Consider the following 22,337-nt stretch of genomic DNA (forward strand, 5'->3'; position numbering starts at 1 on the left):
TCCAGTGCCCTGGGAATAGGTACTACTTTGGAACCAAGGGGTTAAGAGGTCGTGGTCTGGTGTGTCCTCTCCTCTTCCTTCTCTGTCCTGCCCAGACCTTGTCCAGCTATCTAGAGTTCCAGGGCTTCCAGGGCTGTCTCAGCCTGCAGGTGTACTTGTCACAGCCAATGCCACCTCCTGTGCAATGGCACTGAGCAAAACTTGGTGACAACTGTCACTTTAAGGCTAGCACTCTCAAAGCTGGATAAACACCTTAGAACAGCTTGTTCAACTCTCCCCTTGACGAGAGTGGATGCTGGATGCTGGTGGCTTATGCCTGTAATCCTGAGATCTGAGGGTCTCAGTGGTAGGGTGTGTATTAAAAGAAAAAAGACAAAAAAGACCTGTCACTTTCCAGATATGGCTTCTTGGGGAGGCAGAGTAATTAAGCAGAGCAATTTAAATAAGAAATAATCAGTCGTGAGACTAACACTGATGTACATTAAGTATTACCCTGTATCAGATCCTGCCACTTAATGCTTCCTGCGCTTCCCTCATCTGACCTTCACGATGCCCTTGAGTTGATACAATTGTTATCCTGTTTTATAGAGGCAGTAGCCTAGGGCTTCACTGCTGGAAAGCACACAGCCTGGGATTTGAACCGGTAAAGGAGGGCGATGATGCTCAGCCAAGACCAGAGTGTGGAATGCAGAAGGACAAGGGCAGATGAACTGCGCACCAGGGATTTGCAAACCGCACCTTCAACTCTCTCTAAACCCCATGGTCCTCCATGCCATCCTTCCACATCTCAGCGAGGCAATTTTTGGCAGGTTGTCATGGCATGTATGTCTGTCTGCTTGCCTTGCTTTCTCTCTTGCCACGCTGGGGATTACACTCACTTATGCATGCCTGGAAGGCTGTACCCCACCTCTGCCAGTCTACTTAGGTGGGAATTTGGGCCACATAATAATGGAGCCTCTCTGCATCTCAGAGCTGGAACTACCTCCAAGGCAGCTACAGGGTTAAATGATCCATTAGTATGTGCGAAGTCAGTCCAAGGACTTCCTGTGCTCTTCTGCTCCCTAATTAAAAAACAAAACAAAGTCCCACACTGCCTCTGGGTCTTAGGCCGAGCTCTTGGGGATCTGCACCTCTGTGTGGCAGGCACTCACACACACGCGGGCCTCCCTGAATCCTGCAAGCTGGCCTTGCTTTCTTATGCTTGGTTATAGGACCCTAGACAGGCACCATGAAGCCTCTCCCTGCCTCCACCCTCCCCACCAGGCCAAACCTCTGCAGCCATTCCCCAGCAGCCCTGGATGAAGAGTGTGGCTTCTGTTCACAACCTTTCCCAGGTGAGAGATTACCAGCCTGGGTGAATTCATCCTAGTCTACAATCACCTCGGATCTCAGCTAAGTAAATCGCTTCGTAAAGATGCTCATTAGCTGGGAAGGCAGCAAATCACTGACCACCAAGGGTGAGACATTTGTGTGTTTGCTTGGTCCCTGAAGACAGAGTGCTGGTAGCTCACCTAAAGGACCTCAGTGACCTTTGGCATACCGTGGCCAGCAACGACAATGTGCATTCCCATAAGAAGGCAATGCTAAGGGCTCAGGTCCCCATGGCGGGGATAAGTGGGGTTGGGGGTAGGGTTGTACTTCTCAACCAACAACCAATACAGATGTGCACTGACAATATTAGAATGTCCTGAAGTTCCCAGAGACAAACATCGCCAAGTGCAATGCAACTGCTTCTTCCTTAGTGATGCTATTTATGGCCTCTCACTCCAACAAGGAGACCATCCTGCCATCTACCCTACAGAGAGGAAAACTGAGTTCTAGAGACAAACGCTCAGAACACTCAGGGATCGGGTGACAGAAATGGCTCTTAAATACAGATCTTTTTTCCTGGACCCGTAGGTCCAAGACACAGATGCCCTCTTGAGCAGGCCCAACAGATGAGTGGAGACCACTGGACTTGCTTGAGCACTGCCCAAACCAACCCCGGATGCTCAGTGTCTGAAGGAACCAGAACAGTGAGACCCGACCAGAGCTCCAGCCTGTGAGTGGGCAGATGCAAACACCTGTGAGCCAGGCATCTACTTGATCTACCTCAGGGTCACCATGCCCCATCTCTCCCAGGACATTCATTGCTCCCCCCAAAAACCCAAAGTGGGCCAACCTGGCTCTCTAAGAGCCTGTGGAACCATTTTCAATTCATTCTTTCATGGCCCCTCATCTTCCATGGCCTTTCAAACTCATGATCTCCTGCCTCTGCCTCTCATGACTGACCATTGTTGACCATTGATGCTACTTCTCCCTTTGCCATAACAGTTGGCACTCTGCTGGAATCCAGGTGAAATGTATTCTTGCTCCCATTGGTGAATGAGAACACTGAAGCCAGAGGGTGTAAGGCGCACAGAGAGGTGTCCATGTGGCTTAGCTGAGGCACCAGCGCTCAGCTTTTCACTGTAGCTTTCAGATGCTACTCTGGGATTTTATGCTGAGCTTCCATTCTTTGCTTCTAAAGTCTGGTGGCTCTCCACTCGGTGGGTTGTCATGAGCAGTGAGAGGCACAAATACACAGGACAGTTGTCCTGGCCATGTTTATAAAGGTCATTGTCATGATGATGAAACAGGATCAGGGTCCTCTGAATGTTTTTTCTTGTTCCCCTCTTGACCACCGCCTCCCCCACTTCCCCCGGCTAGCTCAACCTCAAAGCCTTCTTCCTGGAATGGGTCCTGGGTCAGAATGTCCACGCTCTTCTGTGGGTGGTTCATAGTCCTTTAGAGGACGGTACACTTAGGGGCCAGGCAGCATGCCAAGCATGCAAATTCTCACGCAGGCAGGCAGTCATTTGCACAAATGATCCGTGGCGTGCTCATTTCCAGCCTGTCCCCATGTACGGCACTCAGCCTGCAGAGAGCTATTTAGAGCTCTGGACAAGGAGAGAGGGGATGCAGGCTTTGTTCCTACGAGGAAACAGCTCTGCCTTCGACATGGTGCTTGTTCTTTTGGCTGCTAGTCTGCCAACCTTGCACCCCCCAAAGGAGCTTTAAGGTCTTAAAAGCTTTTGATGCAAGGCCAGTATTCTGCCTATGGTACTGACTGGCTTCCCTTGGGGAACTTGGGCTCCAAGGTGGAAAGGAACTATGCACTGCCCACCAGCTTCCTGAAGGATCTTTCTCAAGTGCTACTAAGATCATATCACTGTCTTGCTTCAAACACTGTCACGAATCCCTATGGGTCCCAGAGCCAAGTTCAAGCTCATTATCGAGGGTCACCTGACTGGTCATGGTTGGCCCCTCCTGTAGACCCCTCCCTATTCTTCACCTACCTTGTGTTCCACCAGAGGCTTCCCCATCCTGAGCACTGTGTGTGGGGGGGAGGGGGGCTTTGAACTCAGGATCTCATGTTCTTGCTTCTTTTTAAACTCTCAATTGGTCCTTTAAGACCTGAGCTACTTAAGGGCCCCAGTGGCTCATGCCTGTCATCCTAGCTATTCATGGGATTGTGATCTGAGGAACACAGATTCAAAGCCAGCCTGGGCAGGAAAGTCCATAAGATTCTTCTCTCCAATTAACCACCAGAAAACCAGAAATGGCCCAGTGGCTCAAAGTGGGTGCTAGCTTTAAGCAAAAGAGCTCAGGCCCAAAGGCTCAGAGCCCAGGCTCTGAGTTTAAGCCATCCAAAAAAAAAAAAAAAAGACTTGAGCCATACCTCCACTTTTAGCTTTTTGGTGGTTAATTGGAGATGCCTTGGCTGTCTTCAAATTACAATCTTCTAATCTCAGCCTCCTGAGTAGCTAAGATTACCAGTGCCCAGATTTTTACTATTTTTCCTATGTTAATAGAATATCATGTCTTAGCTACCTACATCATAGTTTGGGGTTATCTGATTCTATCCCTGTTCCTTACATTTCAGCTTTATTTATTTATTTCCAACTCCTTTGTAACTTGTAGGAAACTGATACACCTGCAAATTCTGCCTCACTGGGGCATTTTGTATCCGTTTGCCATTCATGCCAGCATTTCCTGACTCTGCACACATTCCCGCTTCCCTTGACTTTTCCTGTGAACTAGTTGTAACATCTGCTTAATAAACTCACCATGTGCTCATTTTCTATTTACATGAGAGTCCTGATTTATCTCTTTATTCCCCCCTGAAGGTTTTCTTATACCAGTTTCTATAAATCTTTCAGACTGTTCTTGATGTTCTCTGTCCAAAAATATCTTTTTTTTTGTTTCTTTTTTCTGATTTTCTCCCCTGAATTATTATTATTATTTGCCAGTCCTAGAACTTGAATTCAGGGCCCTGGCATTGTCGTTGAGCTTCTTTTGCTCAAGACTCGCACTTTAGACTAGCACTCAAGACTAGCCACAGAGCCACTCTGGCTTTTCTGTGTATGTGGTACTGAGGAAATTGAACCCAGGGATTTATGAATGCTAGGCAAGCTCTTTACCACTAAGCCACATTCCCTGCCATCCCCTGAAATCTCTTTTGTAGCATCCTAAGAGATAAGGACAGGTGATCTCTTTCCACTTTGTGCATAGCCTGTGTTTTATAGCTGGACCAAAGGTGCTGTCCGGCAGTAGCTGGGATGATGTCTCCCAACATACCCAAGCTCAAACCCAAGCCCCAATTCCCTCTCTCTCCTTCCCCACCTACACACACACACACACAACTCTGTATGCAACACATGGAAACCATTCAACAATGAACATATTCTCTTTTGGGGAGCAGGAATACAGGGGATCAAACTCACAGCCTGGAACTTCCCAGGTAGGTACTCTACCATTTAGGCCACGCCTCCCAGCCCTAGAACAAGCTCAACAAATGAACACCAGATGGCTACATTGGCCTCCCACTGATAAGCCGGAGCAAAAGGTCTCGTTTTCTTTGTTCCACACCACATTCAAGATGGCCATGTTTGGCATCTTGCGCTCAGTAAGTACTTATTTTTCCTGACACCTTGAAGTCATTTCCTATTTCTCCACTCGGAGAACAAAGCTTGTAGCTTCAGATTTACACTCCATACTTCCATGTATCCGTGCTGTGGTATTTCAAACCCTCTGGGTCTCACATCCTCTTAGGGAATGGATAGTAATATTGCCTGTTTCTTGGCCATTGTGTGACCTTGAGCCTCTGTTTCTTGGCCACTGTGTGACCTTGAGCCAGTCATGGCCTCTCTAATCTGGCTTCCCCACCATCATCAACACAAGGTCAGCTCAGATATTCCATGAGATAAAGCACAAAGATATAGATGAGCTAATGGTACTTTAATGATGCTGTAGACATTGTAAAGAGATGAAGCTGATATTAGCTCATCAGTAAAGCTAGCAGGACTTAGCTATGATCCAGAATGGCGTGGAGATAACCTAGCATTTAAGCTAAGGAATGGCACCTAGGCCCTGAGTTCAAGCCTTAGTACCAGCACAAAAAAAAAACAAGCAAGCACAGGTGGCGGGGGGGAGAGGAAAGGGGGAATGGAGAGAAGGAAGTGGGGAATGGAGGGAAATCAAATGATCAATGATAGGAGTAGGACCTGGAACAACTGCAGAGAATGTACCTGGTTGGGTTCCTGTGGAGTGAATGGAACTCTGGGTTCTGACCCCTGGAACCTTGTCTGTACTTAACATGAGCCCTGGCCTCTCCCTACTACCTCTCCTCCACTGCTTGCCTGTTCCCCTGCCAGGAGGCAGAGATCAAAAGTCTCATAAGTGACAGGTGTGTGTGTCTGAGGCCTGTGGGAAAGCCCAGCAGGCCGGATCGATAGCCCAGTTCTGCACTGTGCCCCTTGCTCCACCATGCCTGCCAGGAGTTTCCAGCAGGCAGCCGGGGAAGGGCTGGGAGGGGAGCACACAGCCTCTGCTCCTCGCCCCACACTGTCTAGTTGTTCTTGCTTTTTCTCTGGACTCTTCCCAGCAAACTCTCTCAGGGATGCAATGGTGGGATATGGCCTCTAGTTACACACTCGCTCGATAAGATGGACTTCCCAAGGACACACTGTCCTTTAAAAGCTCCCTCGGAGTTCATCTTTTATAGGAGGCTCTCCTTGACCCTCCCTGGGAAACCTCTGAACTTCATTCCCACACTCACCCCACCCCACCCCCCTCCTCCGCCATCCCCGCATCCAGCACTGTGGTTGAGTTTCTCCCTTTCTCTATTTCTTTGCAGGGGACCTGCTTGCCTAACCTGCTCTTGTGTCCCAAATGCAAGGCACAGCACTGGCGCAAATAGGTCCTCAAGGAGCACTGATTGAATGTATGACTGTATTTTGTATAGCGGGAACATAAGCATCACACAGTACCAAGCATTTGAGCCATCTTCAAGTTTACAGCTCAGGGACCATCCACACACAAACACACAAGGCTGCACCTCCACTAGGCTCCACAAGGCTGCATCACTAGTTCCAAGACATTTTTATTTTATGCTGAAACTGAGACTTGACCTCAGGATCTGGTGCTATCCTTTAACTTTTTCACTTCAGCCTGGTGCTCTACCACTTGAGCCCCAGCTCCACTTCTGGCTTTTTGGTAGTCTCACAGACTTTTCTACTCAGTCTAGCTTCAGATTGCAATCTTCAGGTCTCAGCCTCCTAAGTAGCTAGGATTACAAGTGTGATCACTAGTGCCTGCTGAAAAAGGTAGATTCTAAAGACAGCTTCCAGCCCAAGCATTTCCTTGATTCCCAGTGGAGTAATGGGTGATGTTCTTGGACAAGGCTGAGTAGCCCTCCTGAAACTGGCGCAAGGAGCTGGTGGAAGGGAAGGGAGTGGTCTTATACCCAGCATTGCTAATCATGTTCCCAGGCTAGATATTAGACCAGTAGTTCTCATTGTGGAAGGGGAGAGGGGAGGATTTTTGTTCTTGTCCAGGGAATATTTTGTCATCTGGATATATTGTTTATCAGTATGGAGCATTTATTGTGTGGAGAGAAAGAAGGATGAAGGATGAAAAGAAAGAAGGATGGGTGCCGGTGGCTCAAACCTGTAATCCTGGCTACTCAGGAGACTGAGATCTGAGGATTGCAGTTCGAAGCCAGCCTGGGAGAAAAGTCCCTGTGAGACTTTTATCTTCAATAACCACTCAAACCAGAAGGGGAGCTGTGACTCAAGTAGTAGAGCACTAGCCTTAAGCACAAAGAGGACAGCATCCAGGCCTGAGTTCAAGCTCCACAACCAACCAAAGGTGGGGAGGGGGGGGAATGATAACAGGTGGGGGGGGGGGTAAAGAGAAACTTGGTTTAGACCCATCTCCTATCTAAGGCCCACTCTCTGAAGACTGCATATAAATAGCTAAGGATCTGAGGGGCTGGGAATATGGCCTAGTGGTAGAGTGCTTGCCTCGCATACATGAAGACTTGGGTTCAATTCCTCAGTACCACATATATAGAAAAAGCCAGAAGTGGCGTTGTGGTTCAAGAGGTAGAGTGCTAGCCTTGAGCAAAAGAAGCCAGGGACAGTGCTCAGGCCCTGAGTCCAAGCCCCAGGACTAGCCAAAAAAAAAAGCTAAGGATCTGAGGTTCAAAGGGCTCCAGAGGCAGTTCAATCAATGGATGGATGGCTCTCCACCTGACTTTGGAGTGTGTGGCTCACTCTGAACATTGCTGTCTGTCTGGGAAGGCTCACCTGGTTTTCAGGTGCCTGAGTTTGTTCAACTGCCTTCGCTCTGGCGGACTGTCATCACCACAGATTCCAGATTCTACCCCACAGCACAGCGATACTATCCCCACCAGCTTTAGGGATTTTATGATTTTTTACAACTGAAAATGTGATCATTGCTTTCACTCATTAGCTATGTGGTAAGTCACAAAGAAGTTGAGAATTCCCCAGGCTGGCAGTAGTGCCACACACCTGTAAGCCTGTTATTTTGGAGATGGAAGAGGGATTTGCTGTTCAAGGTCCACACACACAAAATTACTGAGACCCTATCTCAAAAACAAAACAAAAGGGGAAAGTAGAAGTGTGGCCCAAGTGGTAGAATGCTAGCCTTGAACAGAAAAGCTGAAGGACAGCGCCCAGGTCCTGAGTTCAAGCCCCTTGACAGGCACCAAAATAAATAAATAAAAGGGCTAGTTGTATATAATAAATGATAGAGCATAGAAAACTCTTTAATTCCTGGATTTAATTCCTATGACCATTAAAAAAAATTCCCTAAGATCACAAACAAAGTGGCAGAGAGACCAATATGTTCATATGTGAACTTGAGCTTTGTTTTCAGCTCTAGGATAAAACACTACAGTAATCTCTATCTGGGAGCTTGGCAGGGGTTGAAGTGGGAAGAGCTGCTTTCTCAGATTCCCCCATTTATAGAGATCTGGTCCCTGTTCTCCTCGCTGGGGATCCTTCTAGAGATTGGCAGCCAGCAGAGTTTCAGCTCTCTCTTGAACTCAGTGCCTGGGGAAGGGTTGCAGGACTCTGAGCAAGGCTGACGGTTACTGCAGGGAGCTGGAACAAAGTGGCTGAGAGAGCGCGGTGCAGGGGTGGAGGGAAGGGGGACATGACTTCTCTTAGAGCCCTTTCCAACTTTCTGGAACCAGCCAGGTGAGCCATGGAGACACCTGCAGTGTGTCCCACTCCAGCTAATTGCAACAGACAGCATCTGCGGTCCCATCCTGGGTCAGTGTGGATTTTGGACAATCACCCAGGTTCAGCCAGGAATGGGGCTCACCAGGGGTCTGCAGGGCAGGGAGGGGGGAGGTACTGACTCCCAGCTCTGTCCCTCCAGAGCTACATGGCATCCAGAGTCAGTGCTTCCTCTGACGTGGCACCTTGCAGTCTCCATGATCAATGTGCGGACTGGAGCTAGTGTGTATGTATGTGTGTGGGGGGGGTGGTCACAAGCACTTCCATGGCTTCCTGCAGGAGCTGGGGTGGAGCTTCGTCACTCACTGGCTGGGTGACCTTGAAGTAATCTCTTCCCCTTCTTTATGCCTCAGTTTCTTTCCTTGACAAAGGAAGACTGTAGGTTCTTCCATCTAGAAGCCCTTTCAGGTTTTAAGGCTGTGGTAGACTGAACTATTTGTCTTCCTCCCTTTCCCCCTTTGGCTTCTAGGAAACACACTGCTGTACACTTCACACTGTGGTGCCAGCTCTAAAAACTATGAAGCAAAACTCCCTTCATGGCTTCTCTCTCTCTCTCTCTCTCTCTCGGCCCACCGGAGAGCTGTCCCCAAGCTCCCTCAGGTCAGAGCATCCTGCCTTTTCATCCAGTTTCATCAAAGCAGCAAAGCCAATGGATGTTCCCAGTCCAATGGATGGGCCCAGCAGTATCTGTCTCTCGACTGATTGCCCAGGGAATGGGCACAGGAGTTCAGAGGGAGGGGGAAGACCGAGGGAGCAAACAGAGGCCTTTGGAAGACGGGCCAGCAACTCTTCTCTCTGCATTGACACCCTCTTCTCCAGAACTGGGGGGGGGGGGGGTTAGGTAAGTACCCTAGGAGGATAATTCTGAACAAATTCCTTTGTATGTGTGGATGAAAGTGGGGGTGGGGGGGTGAGAATTCCTGGTCCCACTGGTCTGGCTGGCAGAGGTCATCTATGTGCTCAGAGTTTGAAGGCTAAGCCAGGCACCCGTGGTGAACGCCTGTAATTCTAGCTACTCAGGAGGCTGAGATTTGAGGATTGCCATTTGAAGCCAGCCTAGGCAGGAAAGTCTGTAAGACTCTTATCTCCAATGAAGCACCAAAAACAAGAAGTGGCACTGTGGCTCAAAGTGGTCTTAAGCCAAAAAAGCCAAAAAGAGCTCAGGGACAGCGCCCAGGGCCTCATTTCAAACCCCACAACCTACAAAACAAAACAAAAAAAAGGTTTGAAGGTTATGGAAGGGTCTCTAGGCCTAGGATCTTAGTTATACAGGCTTTGGCACTAAACCTTCTGATGTGACTACAAACCTTTTCTGGTCCTGTCTGTCCAGAGAGGGTACAGTGGAATTACCAGACAAGGCAGGAGCTACAGGAGGTAAGGACAGATGGGAGGTCAGGTAGGATGGACCCAGGAGGTGAGATTTGAGTGAAATAATTAGAGCTGAGTGGAAGACTTGGGCAGGAATGAACGTCAGACAGTTGCCTTGTCCCTTCGTGTGAACAACCCTCGTTTCCATGTCTTTACAGAAAGAAGAGAGGGGAAAGCCAAACATGCCTTTAGTGGGGAGGGTGGGAAGCAGCCCTCCCCTCTCATGGGTGGGGAAGGGGATTCATCTATCTCCAGAAAGGCAGTTTCTGGTGATGCGGGTGTGTGTAGGGCCTCCCTTCCCAGGACTCCATTTTCCATGGGTGGGGGAGGAAAGGGACACTTGTCTATGCATCCTACGACACCCCCCCCCCGAGACCCCCCACCCCGCATTCTGCAGAAGCCAAGGGGAGAGATGTCAGAGATTAGAACTTCCTTTATTAGGGATGAGAAGGGAGCGCCAGAGTCCAAAGAGACAAAAGCGCTCTAAATACCTGGGGGAGAGGGGGTACCCACTTTTGGAGGGGGGAGGCTTTTTCTACCCCCAGGGACAATTTGGGGAGGGAATCCTATCTCCAGAGTGGTGGCCGGAAGAAAGGACTCTCTTAGAAGGGACGACGAGGGTGAAGGGGAGGGAGGCCCTTTCTTTTCGTGGGAGGAGATGGGCGTCCTGGTCGGATGGAAGGACCCAGTTTGGGGGAGACGATGCCTCGTTTTTGCTTCCTGGGGCGGCGGGGGGGGGGGGGGGCGGAGGAAGCCGAGATGACTCCCCTCTGGACTGCACGCACGCACGCATCCCGGCGCCTCACCTTACCTCCAGGCCCCGGCTCCGATCGTGGGGGTCGGGTGCGGGGGGGAGGCTCCAATCCGTGGGTCTCGCCCGGATTCGCGGGGTCCGCGCCCTGCGTGCGCTCGCTCGGGCTGCGCCTGGCGTCTGCTCGGCTTCACCCAGCGACTCGCCGGACTCCCAGGCTCCGCCCACCCATCCCGTCCAATCAGCGTCGCCGGCGCTGGCTCTCGCTCGCGCCTCAGCCAATGGAAGCGCCCGCTACGGGCCACCGCCCCCGGGGGGGAGGGGGAGGGCGGGGCGGGGGCAGAGTCCGGCCTCCGCTCGCGGGATGCGCCGAGGGGTCCCGGAGGAGGGGCTGCGAGGGCCGGAGGGGAAGGGGGGCGACTGGGAGCCCCGAGGAAGTTGGATGGAGACGTGGGGGAGGGGGCCGCCCCATCCCTAAAGGCAGAGGATGGCTTGTCCAGCCCGGTATGAACCGGGATCTTCATTACACCCCCTCTCCCCACCCGCACCTTTGCATTAGACCCTGGGATCAGGTCTCGGGGACCCCAGGCTCTAGAAACAGAGGAGGAAAGGGGCATCGGCCTGCACCCCAGTGCCAGTACCCAGGGCTCCCCTGGGCCACGCATGGACAGCTGCCACCCACCGCCACCACCACCACCACCACCACCACCGCAGCCTGATTGCAAATTGCTTGTGCAAGGCCGGGCCCTGCGCAGAGCACCGGATTAGGGAGTCAGGCCGTGGTTTCTTTCACACGCATGACCTATTGCAGACCTATTGCAGGCCGCTTGCCCGCCCCTCCTCGTCTCCTCCGTGGTGCCTTGTACCTCCTGTCTTGGCATAAGCAAGCCCCGAGGTGCCACGAGGGGTACGTTGGAAATGCTGCACGAAAACTAGCCAGTCCAAAAATGTAGACCGCCGACAGTCCCAGAGTTCTCTACAGGTGCGTGGAAAAGAGGGTGACAAATCTAAAGAAGCGTCAGAACAGCACATCACAAAGTGAGTCTGGGTCGGTGGCTCACACCCGTGATCCTACCTACTCAAGAAGCTGAGATCTGAGGAGCCCAGTTCAAAACCAGCCCGAGCAGGAAAGTCCCAGAGGTTAATCTCCAGTTAACCACCAGAAAACCTAAGTAGCGGTGTGGTCCAAGTGATAGACCACTAGCCTTGAGGTGAAGAGCTCAGGGACAGTGTTGAGGGTCCAGAGTTCACAATTGACAAAAAAGGAAAAAAAGGAGCTCAAGTCTGAAGATCACAGTTCAAAGCCAGCCTTGTCTGTGAGGCTCTTATTGCCAATTAGCCAGCAAAAACAAAGCAAAACAAAGGGCTGGGGATATAGCCTAGTGGCAAGAGTGCCTGCCTCGGATACACGAGGCCCTATGTTCGATTCCCCAGCACCACATATACAGAAAATGGCCTGAAGCAGCACTGTGGCTCAAGTGGCAGAGTGCTAGCCTTGAGCGGGAAGAAGCCAGGGACAGTGCTCAGGCCCTGAGTCCAAGGCCCAGGACTGGCAAAAAAAAAAAAAGCAAAACAAAAACCTAGGGGTAGAGGTGTGGCCCAAGTGGCACAGAACCAGTATTGAGTTTGAAAAAGTTAAACAAGAGGGCCAAGGTGAGTTCAAGCCCAAGTACCCAGACTAAAAAAATAAATAAAAAGGCTGAGGATATGGCCTAGTGGCAAGAGTGCTTGCCTCATACTCATGAGGCCCTGGGTTCAATTCCCCAGCACCACATATACAGAAAATGGCCAGAAGTGGCGCTGTGGCTCAAGTGGCAGAGTGCTAGCCTTGAGCAAAAAGAAGCAAGGGACAGTGCTCAGGCCCTGAGTCCAAGCCCCAGGACTGGCCAAAAATAAATAAATAAAAAAAGGAGATGAAGAAGGTGACAGCAGAGGCCAGGAAAGAATACAGTTTGGTGATTAGTGGGTTGGGGATGACAAGGAACTGAATTCCATTCCAGGGCAAAAACAAAACAAACAAAACCCCAAAAGCTTGGTTTTCCCCAGTCAGCTTTAACCCCGGTAGCTATTTCCTTCCTTTGGACTCTGGAGGAACCGTGAGGCCACTCCTTCCAGCTACCTAGGAATCCCAGATGACAAATCTCTGATTAGATAAAGAGGATTGTAGTTTTAGAAATAAAGCGATTTAAGATAAACATAAAGTAAGCAATTAGATTAAAAAAATTAAAACCTCCAAATAACTGCTTCCCAGTGTGCCTCTTGACTGTAGGAACCTCAAGAAACAACAATTGTAGTAGTGTACACCTATAATCCCAGGGTTTAGGAACTGAGGCTAGAGGATTTTGAGTTTGAGGACAACCTGGGCTAATAGTGAGGCTACAGTGAAATCAGACTCAAAGAAAAGAAGAAAAAGAAAGAGACAACTTAAAATCAGTCTTTAGTCCTGCAGAAATGGAGAGGGCATTGCTCGTCATTCTGGTATGTGAAGCCTGCCACATTGCTTGGAGAACTTTTTGAGACCTGTGCTATAAATCTAGCAATTTTTCCTTAAAACCTAAACCAAGTAGGTAATCTTTTTTTTTTCTGCTCAAGACCTGCCCAAAGAAAGCATGTGATCAGTGAACATGTGAGAAAATGCTTTGTGAAGAGATGGAGGGTGGGGTGCGGAGGTGCAGACTTGAAATCTCAGCACGGCCAGCTGAGGTTGGAGGTGGAGGGCTCAAGGTCAGCCTGGACAATACAGTATGATTCTGTCAACAGCAATAATAACAACTCATAATAATAACTTGAATAGTAGGCTACCTTTTTATTTATTAATTATTTTTTGTGTCTGTTCTGGGGCTTGAACTCAAGTTCTGGGCTCTGTTTCTGAGCTGCTTTTTAAAAATTCTTTTTGCTCAAGACTAATGCTCTACCACTTGAACCACAACTCCACTTTCAGTTTTTTGTGTGGTTCATTGTGTGGTTAAGAGTCTCCCAGGGGCTGGGGATATAGCCTAGTGGCAAGAGTGCCTGCCTCGGATACACGAGGCCCTAGGTTCGATTCCCCAGCACCACATATACAGAAAACGGCCAGAAGCGGCGCTGTGCCTCAAGTGGTGGAGTGCTAGCCTTGAGCGGAAAGAAGCCAGGGACAGTGCTCAGGCCCGGAGTCCAAGGCCCAGGACTGGCCAAAAAAAAAAAAAAAAAAAAAAAAAAAAGAGTCTCCCAGACTCCTGGATGGGCTGCCTTTGAACTGGGATCCTTAGATCTCAGCCTCTTAGGTAACTAGCATAACAGGTGTGGGCCACTGGCACCTGGTTAATCTTAAGTGTCATAATCAATTTGGTGTGGCATATATCACAGTAGACAGTTGCTTACAACCGGCTGGCAAGCTGGACCGAACAATACATACCCCTCAACAGGAGTAGTTCTCTCTCCGTATTTTGAAATTATGAGTGTAATTTTACTTTCCCTGCAGGTTGATTACTTCTGATTATTCTGCGATGAATATCTATTATCCCTGTACAAGGAGAAAATAGTTAAGATGAAAAAACAAAAAACAGGGCTGGGGATATAGCCTAGTGGCAAGAGCGCTTGCCTCGTATACATGAAGCCCTGGGTTCGATTCCCCAGCACCACATATACAGAAAATGGCCAGAAGTGGCGCTGTGACTCAAGTGGCAGAGTGCTAGCCTTGAGCGGGAAGAAGCCAGGGACAGTGCTCAGGCCCTGAGTCCAAGGCCCAGGACTGGCAAAAAAGAAAAAGAAAAAACAAAAAACAAAAAAGAGCCAAAGTTCAACCTAAAAGATTGGCAAACTATCACTCATAAGCCTCATGCTGCCCAGACTGCCTTGCATCTTTGTATACCACATGGACTAAGAATGAATTTGCCATTTTAACTGGTGTATGAGGAACAGGACAAAAACACCAAAAACTCAGGGTTAGAAGGGTGTGGCTCAACTGGTAAAGTGCTTGCTTAGAAGGCGTGGGCCCCCTGGGTTCAATCCTCAACAGTACCACCAAAACAAACTAGTAACAACAACAAAAAGAGCTATGAAAATTATATGCAATTCAACTTTCAGTGTCTATAAACAAAGTTTTATTAGAACCCAGCCGTATAAATTCATGTTTGCAACACCTATGGCACAATAGTGACAGAGAAGAGTAGCTAGGATGGTTCTCTTCCAGGAAAAAAAAATACCCCACAACAACAACAACAACAACAACAACAAAAACCCTTCATTGTGATCTAAAGCCATCAAAGTGGAATGGAATCACATCATTCACTGGGCTGTATTCTGGGTGTCCACGGTGGGTCAGGCCCCTGGTGGGTAGGTGGGTGGGTGCTGGCTTAGGCCTCTTAGGGGAGTGAGGCGGTTGCTTGGTTTCTGGCTAAAGGGGAGGGTGAGAAAGCTATTTAGAGCCAGGTGCTTTGCAAGCTGATTCTCAAATAGCTTCATTGTGACACTTGTGAAGAAAACTGTCAGCGGGGCGGGGCGGAGGAAGCCCTTTGCACATTAGCTTCGCCTGCAGTTTCGGCATTCCTGTGGTTTCCTGATGGGGCTCCTGGGGGAGCAGGTGTCTTCCCAGGCAGGCTGGGAGTGTTTTCTAGGAGGAAGGAGGCCTGGGATATGATCCGCCCATGCCCTGTGCCTTGTAATCATAAAACTCCTCCCAGAATAGCACTTCTGGCTGGAAGGGCATCTGGAGACCCCAGCAAGAAGGCCACAGGAGGTGAGGCTCAAGACCCTTAGAGATCAGCAGCCCATTATGCAGAAGAGGAAACTGAGCCAAATTAGAATGCACACCTTAGTTCTTAAGCCTGGGCTTCCCAAACCACTGGCTCAAAAAACAAAACAAAACAAATCCCCACACACATAAAAAACCTAAACCCCCAAAACAAACAAACAAACAAACAAAAAAAGCACTGAGAATGTGGCTTAGTGATAGAGTGCTTGCCTAGCATGCATGAAGCCCAGGACCAACATAAAAACAAACAAAACCATAAGAGTATTATTGAGGACATTTGGTTGTGTGAAGAAAAAAAAACCCACAAGCAACAGAAGAGAAAACAAGGGGAATTAGAATTCACAAAAAAATGTAAAAATTGGGCTGGGGATATGGCCTAGTGGCAAGAGTGCTTGCCTTGTATACATGAGGCCCTGGGTTCGATTCCGCAGCACCACATATACAGAAAATGGCCAGAAGTAGCGCTGTGGCTCAAGTGGCAGAGTGCTAGCCTTGAGCAAGAAGAAGCCAGGGACAGTGCTCAGGCCCTGAGTCCAAGCCCCGGGACCGGCCAAAAAAAAAAAAAATGTAAAAATTATTTTATATCAAAGGGTACTACAAAGAGAGTAAAGATAATTCACAGAAAGGAAGAAAATATTTGCAAATCCTACCTGATAAGAGCCTAATACATAGAAGATATAAATAACTCGTCTGTCTGTCTGTCTGTCTGTCTGTTTCTCTCTCTCTCTCTCTCTCTCTCTCTCTCTCTCTCTCTCTCTCTCTTTTCTGCCAGTCCTGGGACTTGAACTCAGGGCCTGGGCACAGTTCCTGAGTTTCTTTTTGCTCAAGGCTAGCACTCTACCACTTGAGCCACAGCACCACTTCCAGCTTTTTCTGTGATTGTGGTTCTGAGGAATTGAACCCAGGGCTTCATGTATGCAAGGCAAGCACTCTACCACTAAGCTACATTCCCAGCCAATAAAAATAACAGCTCAGGGGCTGGGGATATAGCCTAGTGGCAAGAGTGCCTGCCTCGGATACACGAGGCCCTAGGTTCGATTCCCCAGCACCACATATACAGAAAACGGCCAGAAGCGGCACTGTGGCTCAAGTGGCAGAGTGCTAGCCTTGAGCGGGAAGAAGCCAGGGACAGTGCTCAGGCCCTGAGTCCAAGGCCCAGGACTGGCCAAAACAAAAACAAAAACAAAAACAAAAAAACAGCTCATGTTCAATAGTGAGGAAACCAAGCAGGCCTTACTGGTCACCATGCTTGGCCTTCCAGCACTCAGGAGGCTGAGGCAGGAGGATGGCAAGTCCTTTCTTTTTTCTTTGGTTATCGACTGTGGGGTTTGAACTCAGAGCCTGGGTACCATCCCTGTGCTCTTTTGCTCAAGACTAAAGCTCTACCACTTTGAGCCACAGCTTCACTTCTGATTTTCTAGTGATTAACTGGACATACAAGTCTCATGCCCAGGCTGCCCAGGCTGGTTTTGAACCATGATCCTCAAATCTCAGCCTCCTTGAGTAGCTTTGATTACAGGTGTGAGCCAGCAGCACCTGGTAAGGATTGCAAGTTCTAAGCTAACCTGGGTTACATAGCAAGATCCTGTCTTTAAAAAAAAAAAAAAAAAAGAAGAGAGAGGGCTGGGGATATGGCCTAGTGGCAAGAGTGCCTTCTTCATATACATGAGGCCTGGGTTCGATTCCCCAGCACCACATATACAGAAAATGGCCAGAAGTGGCGCTGTGGCTCAAGTGGCAGAGTGCTAGCCTTGAGCAAAAAGAAGCCAGGGACAGTGCTTAGACCCAGGGTCCAAGCCCCAGGACTGGCAAAAGAGAGAGAGAGAGAGAGAGAGAGAGAGAGAGAGAGAGAGAGAGAGAGAAAGGAATAGAATAGACATTTCTCTATAGGGATACAAATGGCCAATAAGGACATGAGATGCTGTACAATATTGAATAAATGCAAATCAAGGCCACATGAGATACCATTTTGTACTTACTAAGATGGCTGTCATGGGGAAAAAAGTGAAGATAACAAATGTGGAGATAGTGGAATGCTCATACACTTCTGGGGTTGTGAAGAGGTCATGAAACAGTGGCACCCCTGAGAAAGAGAGTACGACAGTTCCTCAGTTAATGGTGCCTAAAGTTCCAATACCACCCAGGCATCCACTCCCAGCCTCCCATCTCAAACAATTCTTAAGCGTTCAAGAAAAAAAAAAACTTGAACGTGAATGTTCGTATCACTGTTTTTGTACTGGTACTAGGCTTGACCTCAGGGCCTGGGTGCACTCTGTTGGCTTATTTTTGCTCAAGGCTGGCATTCTACCACTTGAGGCACAGCTCTACTTTTGGCTTTTTGGTCATTAATTGAGGAGAAGAGTCTCACAGACTTTCCTTCCTTGAGCTAGCTTTGAACCGTGATACTCAGAGCTCAGCCTCCTATGTAGGAAGGCTATCAGGTGTGAGCCACCAGCACCAGGCTTTAATTTTCTTTTCTGCTAGTCCTCGATTTGAATTCAGGGCCTGGGCACTGTCCCTGAGCTTTGTTATTGCTCAAGGCTAGCACTCTACCACTTGAGCCACAGCTCTACTTCCGGCTTTTTCTGTGTATGTGGTACTGAGGGATCGAACCCAGGACTTCATGCATGCTAGGCAAGCACTCTACCGCTAAGCCACCTTCCCAGCTCCTAGGAGGCGTTTAATTCTGTTGGCATGATGATTGGGACCTTCAGAGCTGCTAGCTTGAAAGAGATACATCCATGAAGTTACCCTGGCTGCCCCAATTCAGGGCATGTGCAAATGACAGAGCAGCTGTGCCAGCCCTCCCACCCCCCCGCAGTCAACCCACCCCCTTCAGGGGCTCTTAGAGGCACAAACACAGCACAGCCTCTGACAACTAACCACTGTCCTACCCAAGATGCCAGCAGTGCCAAGATTTGCCACGCTGCCTTTGACAGTATGCACACAGAGCCACGAAGATGATGAGCTTTGTTTTCTACCATGGCAGAAGGTCATCACCGCAAATTCCTGCCAACACAGACAGTCCCTGACTTACACTGGTTCTTCCTGCATCATTTCACCTCCCAATGAGGTCCAAGCATTGAGTGGAAATTGTGTGGAACTGCGATGTTTGTCAGGCTCTCACAGTGTTACAGTCTGGTGGGTCTGGGTGGCAGCAGCGAGCCACAGCTCCCTGTCAGAAACCGATGGCCTATCGCTGGAGCCAGTCCGTTACACAGCCATTCATTTCAGTTCAGGGCAGATGCAGCAAGCTCCCAGCTGTGCCGGTTGACGCTGAGCTCCATGTGGCTATTCTGCTCTTCATCTTCTGTGTAGTACTTACCAAATGATGGGAGATGGTCGACACGTGTTATCAGAGAGGCTGTCAGATGATTTTGCCCAGTCAGGTGGATCGGGGTGTTCTGAGCATGTTTACGGCAAGTGAAACTGAACTGTGATGGTCCATGGAGTTATTCGTTTTGACTAAGGAGATTTCTAATTTAAGATGTAGTTATGGCAGCACCATGCCACTGGGAATCTGCGAGCATCTGTTACATGCCTAGGGCATCTCAAGGTCAGGAGTGTGGTTCTTTTTCTCACCATCACTGCTGATGTAGCTCAGTGGTAGAGTGTTTGCTAGCATGTACAAGGACCTAAGTTCCATCCCCAGTACAAAAAAAAAAAAGCTTTGTTGTTGGACAGAATAGCTGTGTGCTCCTCTTGAGATCTTTGAGGATCTTTTTCTGACAGTGTTTGGGATTCAACAGGTGCCATAGTAATATTTAACAATCTCAGTGCTTGAAAAACAGACTTGGCGCCCCTTGGTCCCAGGGAGCTGTCCAGCACTTTCCTGCTGAAATTCCACAGCCATGAAAACTTAAAAGGGAAACGGAATACCATTCTTAAAACGGGCAAATACAAAGGTCCTTTCTCCTCCTCCACGCCCTCCCCCCTTCCTCTCTTCAGACAGAAGGTAAAATGAGAGGCAGTGAGGACTCTGAGAGGACTTTGTGGTGATTATTCAGTGGTGTGGTTTCACACCAGCTGCCCAAGTTCTCTGAGCCTCAGTTCCTCCGCTGTAAAACGAGAACATTGTTCAGGATGCCTGCAATGATAGGGCTTTTGGGGAGTGATCACTTGGAGAAATGTTACAGACTGATTGCAGATAGAGGAGTATTGGTATGCGGTAAGCACCCAGCGAATCTTGCACTTCCTAATTGCAGCCTTACAACTTGGATTTTTCATGATTATCTTCTTCATTAACTACCACCACCACCACCACAACCATCGTTATCATCTTCATCATTATTACCATCGTCTTCATCTCCATCATTGCTATCACCCTCAACCACTGCCAAGGTTTTTAGATGATGCTCTACTCGACCTTCAGAGTCTGCTCTCACTTCGTTCTTAGTGCGTATCGGCATCATTAATTCAATCATTGGTTTCTCAGCACACACCGTCCTCACCTATGCATCCATTCCTTCACTCACTTACTCATCAGTCCTTCACAGAACTCTGAATACCTGCGATATGTGGGCAGCTGGCTATTAAACCACTTATTCCAGGGGTGTCTCTGCTTGGCCAGGTAGCGCCTTCTAGGCACACCCCAGATCCACTCCATCTTCCCCTGCCTGGTATTTGGCAGAACAAGAGGCGCACAGCAAGGCTCAGCATGAGCTGTGCATGCACAAGGATTCCAGGTTCCTGGAAGAGACTTACTTGACGTCTCTAATGCCTTTCACACAGGAAATGTCTTTGCAAAAACGAATCTTGGATGCCTTATGGGCTCCAGATACGGAGCACTACAAATGCCTACTCTTCTGGTCAATTCAGAGGCGGCAGCAGGAAGAGCTTTGCTGAAGGTCTAGGGCTGACTCTGGCGCCTGCAGGCATCCAGCTCCTGCACCAATTTGCCAGGCTCAGCCCTGACCTGGCTTCCCAGCTGTGTGGCTCTGAGTCTTCTCCACTTTCTAAGCAGGGATGGTGGCTGACGTTGCCTGGCCCCCTGCTGGCCAAGAGGGTTAAGTGCAGTTGTTGGTTTGCACGTGGGGTGGGAAAATTTCAACGTGTGTTCCATGTGAGCCTTGTCTCTTATCAGGCTGGGGCTCAGGACACCCATCCACACTGAAGCACCTTCCACCCTCCTCTGTAACCAGAAAAAGGAGATGGCGCTCTTCTCCGTGCCATCTTCCTATGTCTCCCCGAAAGTGCCTGGGCTCTTGCATCTGCGGTCTTGGGTTCTGAGCTGGGGGTGCCTGTGACTCCAGGCTGGGACTTGGCCTATGTTAGCAGGGGCTGAGTGGGCTGTGCTGTGTGGATCTGCTATGGGATGGGGTTTCCTAGAGGCAACAGATGCACATCCGGTATTGCTATTGCACAGAAACCTCTGGGGGGTGGTTTATCCTTCTCAGGGGCCCTCAGACTCCTTGATTTTAAAGTGAACTGGTGCTGTGAAATCAGGCAAGCCCGTAAAAAAAATGGAGCTCCCCACCCCTACCCCCACCCCATTACTGGGATTTGAACTCAAGACCTCAAGATCGTGAGTTTGCTACACAGGCGCTCTATTGCTCAGCTACAGCTTCAGTCCTTCTGGTTATTTTGAGAGAGGGTCTCGCTTTTTACCTGAGCTCACACTTGGACCTTTATCTGCCTATTCACACTTGCGGTCATAGCCGGGATGAGAGGTGTGTGCCACTTCACCCAGCTGTTGGCTGAGAAAGGGTCTCACATGTATGCTTAGGCTGGCCTTGACCCTCCATCCTCCAGACTTCAGCCTTCCCAGTAGCCAGGATTATACCTAACCAACATGGTTGAACTTTATGCTGATTTCCTGAGCTCCTAACTCAGACTTGGGAATGCCCCGATGAGGGTCCTTGGCGACATCAAAGTCCCATGACAGATGCCCCAAAGGAACTTTATGGCCACAGAGTGTCACCTAGCCCAGTGGTGTGTGTGGACGTGATGTTGGCAGTCCTTACTATGGGGTTTGGGGAGGGGCTTGTGTGCCCTAGTGGGAGGGGCTTCTGACATCTTACAATCATGGCAGGACTCTCCAACCTACAGTAACTCAGCCCAGTGTGTCCACACAACCAATCTTGTGTCCTTGACAAGACCTATCTTCATCCACCCTGTGCACAATTAGGAGACTGACTTTGGGTGAGCTTAAACTTTGGCGAGCCTCCATTTCTTTCTCTGCAGGATGGGTGGTAAGAATCACCCCAAGTGTGGTGAAGTTTAAAAGAGATGACCTATCTTGCCCACAGCTGGAATGGGTGGGTGTGCAAACACACCATCAGAAGCACAGGAGTGGGAGGACTCCTGTCTCTCCATTTTAATTCTGAACTCTTCCTCATGGAGCTGCCCCCCCTCCAAATACCCAGGTGTGTGTTGTCATAGAAACCACTCAGGGGTAGTGCACTTAAGAGCTTGGCTGATTTTTTTTTTATTCCCCAAAATAACCCACCCTGTCAGTCAGCTAAGACTCAGGGGAAGTGCTTAGACAAGTGAGACTGTTTTACTGTCATTAGCTGGGGAGCAAGGCACCTACTTGGGGAATATCTCCCCCTTCCCTGTCCCCCGAGACAGGCAGTTAGTAGAAAAGCAATGATGGGTGATAATAGCAGTAATGACAATTACGGTGGCTTCCATTTCTCGAGCCTGTCCTCTGCACCAGCTTACATGGCTAGGCACTCATCATGTATTAAAAAAAGAGAAAAAAAAACCCTATCTTTAAGCAGTTGTACAAAGGGGTTTCAGTTCAATCTGTCAATTGATGAAGACAATGCACCCTGATCAATGCCACCCCTTTCATCCTTATTATTAAGGTAACTCAGTGCAGTGATGTGCTAGGTCCCAGGCCAAGGTGCTGAGGCTCAGAGTGAGCGAGTGTTGGGGCTGGTTTGAGTTCAGATAGCAGGTGCCATGTTTTAACCAC

The 22,337-nt window shown here is 49.2% G+C and overlaps 1 protein-coding gene across 1 annotated transcript in view; it reads right to left on the bottom strand.

Annotated features, from left to right (window-relative positions):
* Positions 1–10,870, bottom strand: part of Abat (4-aminobutyrate aminotransferase) — a 56,366-nt gene extending 45,496 nt beyond the window's left edge. The window contains exon 1 of the mRNA XM_048331847.1: positions 10,747–10,870. The gene's annotated coding sequence lies outside the window, so the exon portion shown is untranslated. The remainder of the gene's footprint in view (positions 1–10,746) is intronic.
* Positions 10,871–22,337: the final 11,467 nt, after the last annotated feature.

Source organism: Perognathus longimembris, chromosome 23 (genome assembly GCF_023159225.1).
Source record: "Perognathus longimembris pacificus isolate PPM17 chromosome 23, ASM2315922v1, whole genome shotgun sequence".
NCBI lineage: Eukaryota > Metazoa > Chordata > Mammalia > Rodentia > Heteromyidae > Perognathus > Perognathus longimembris.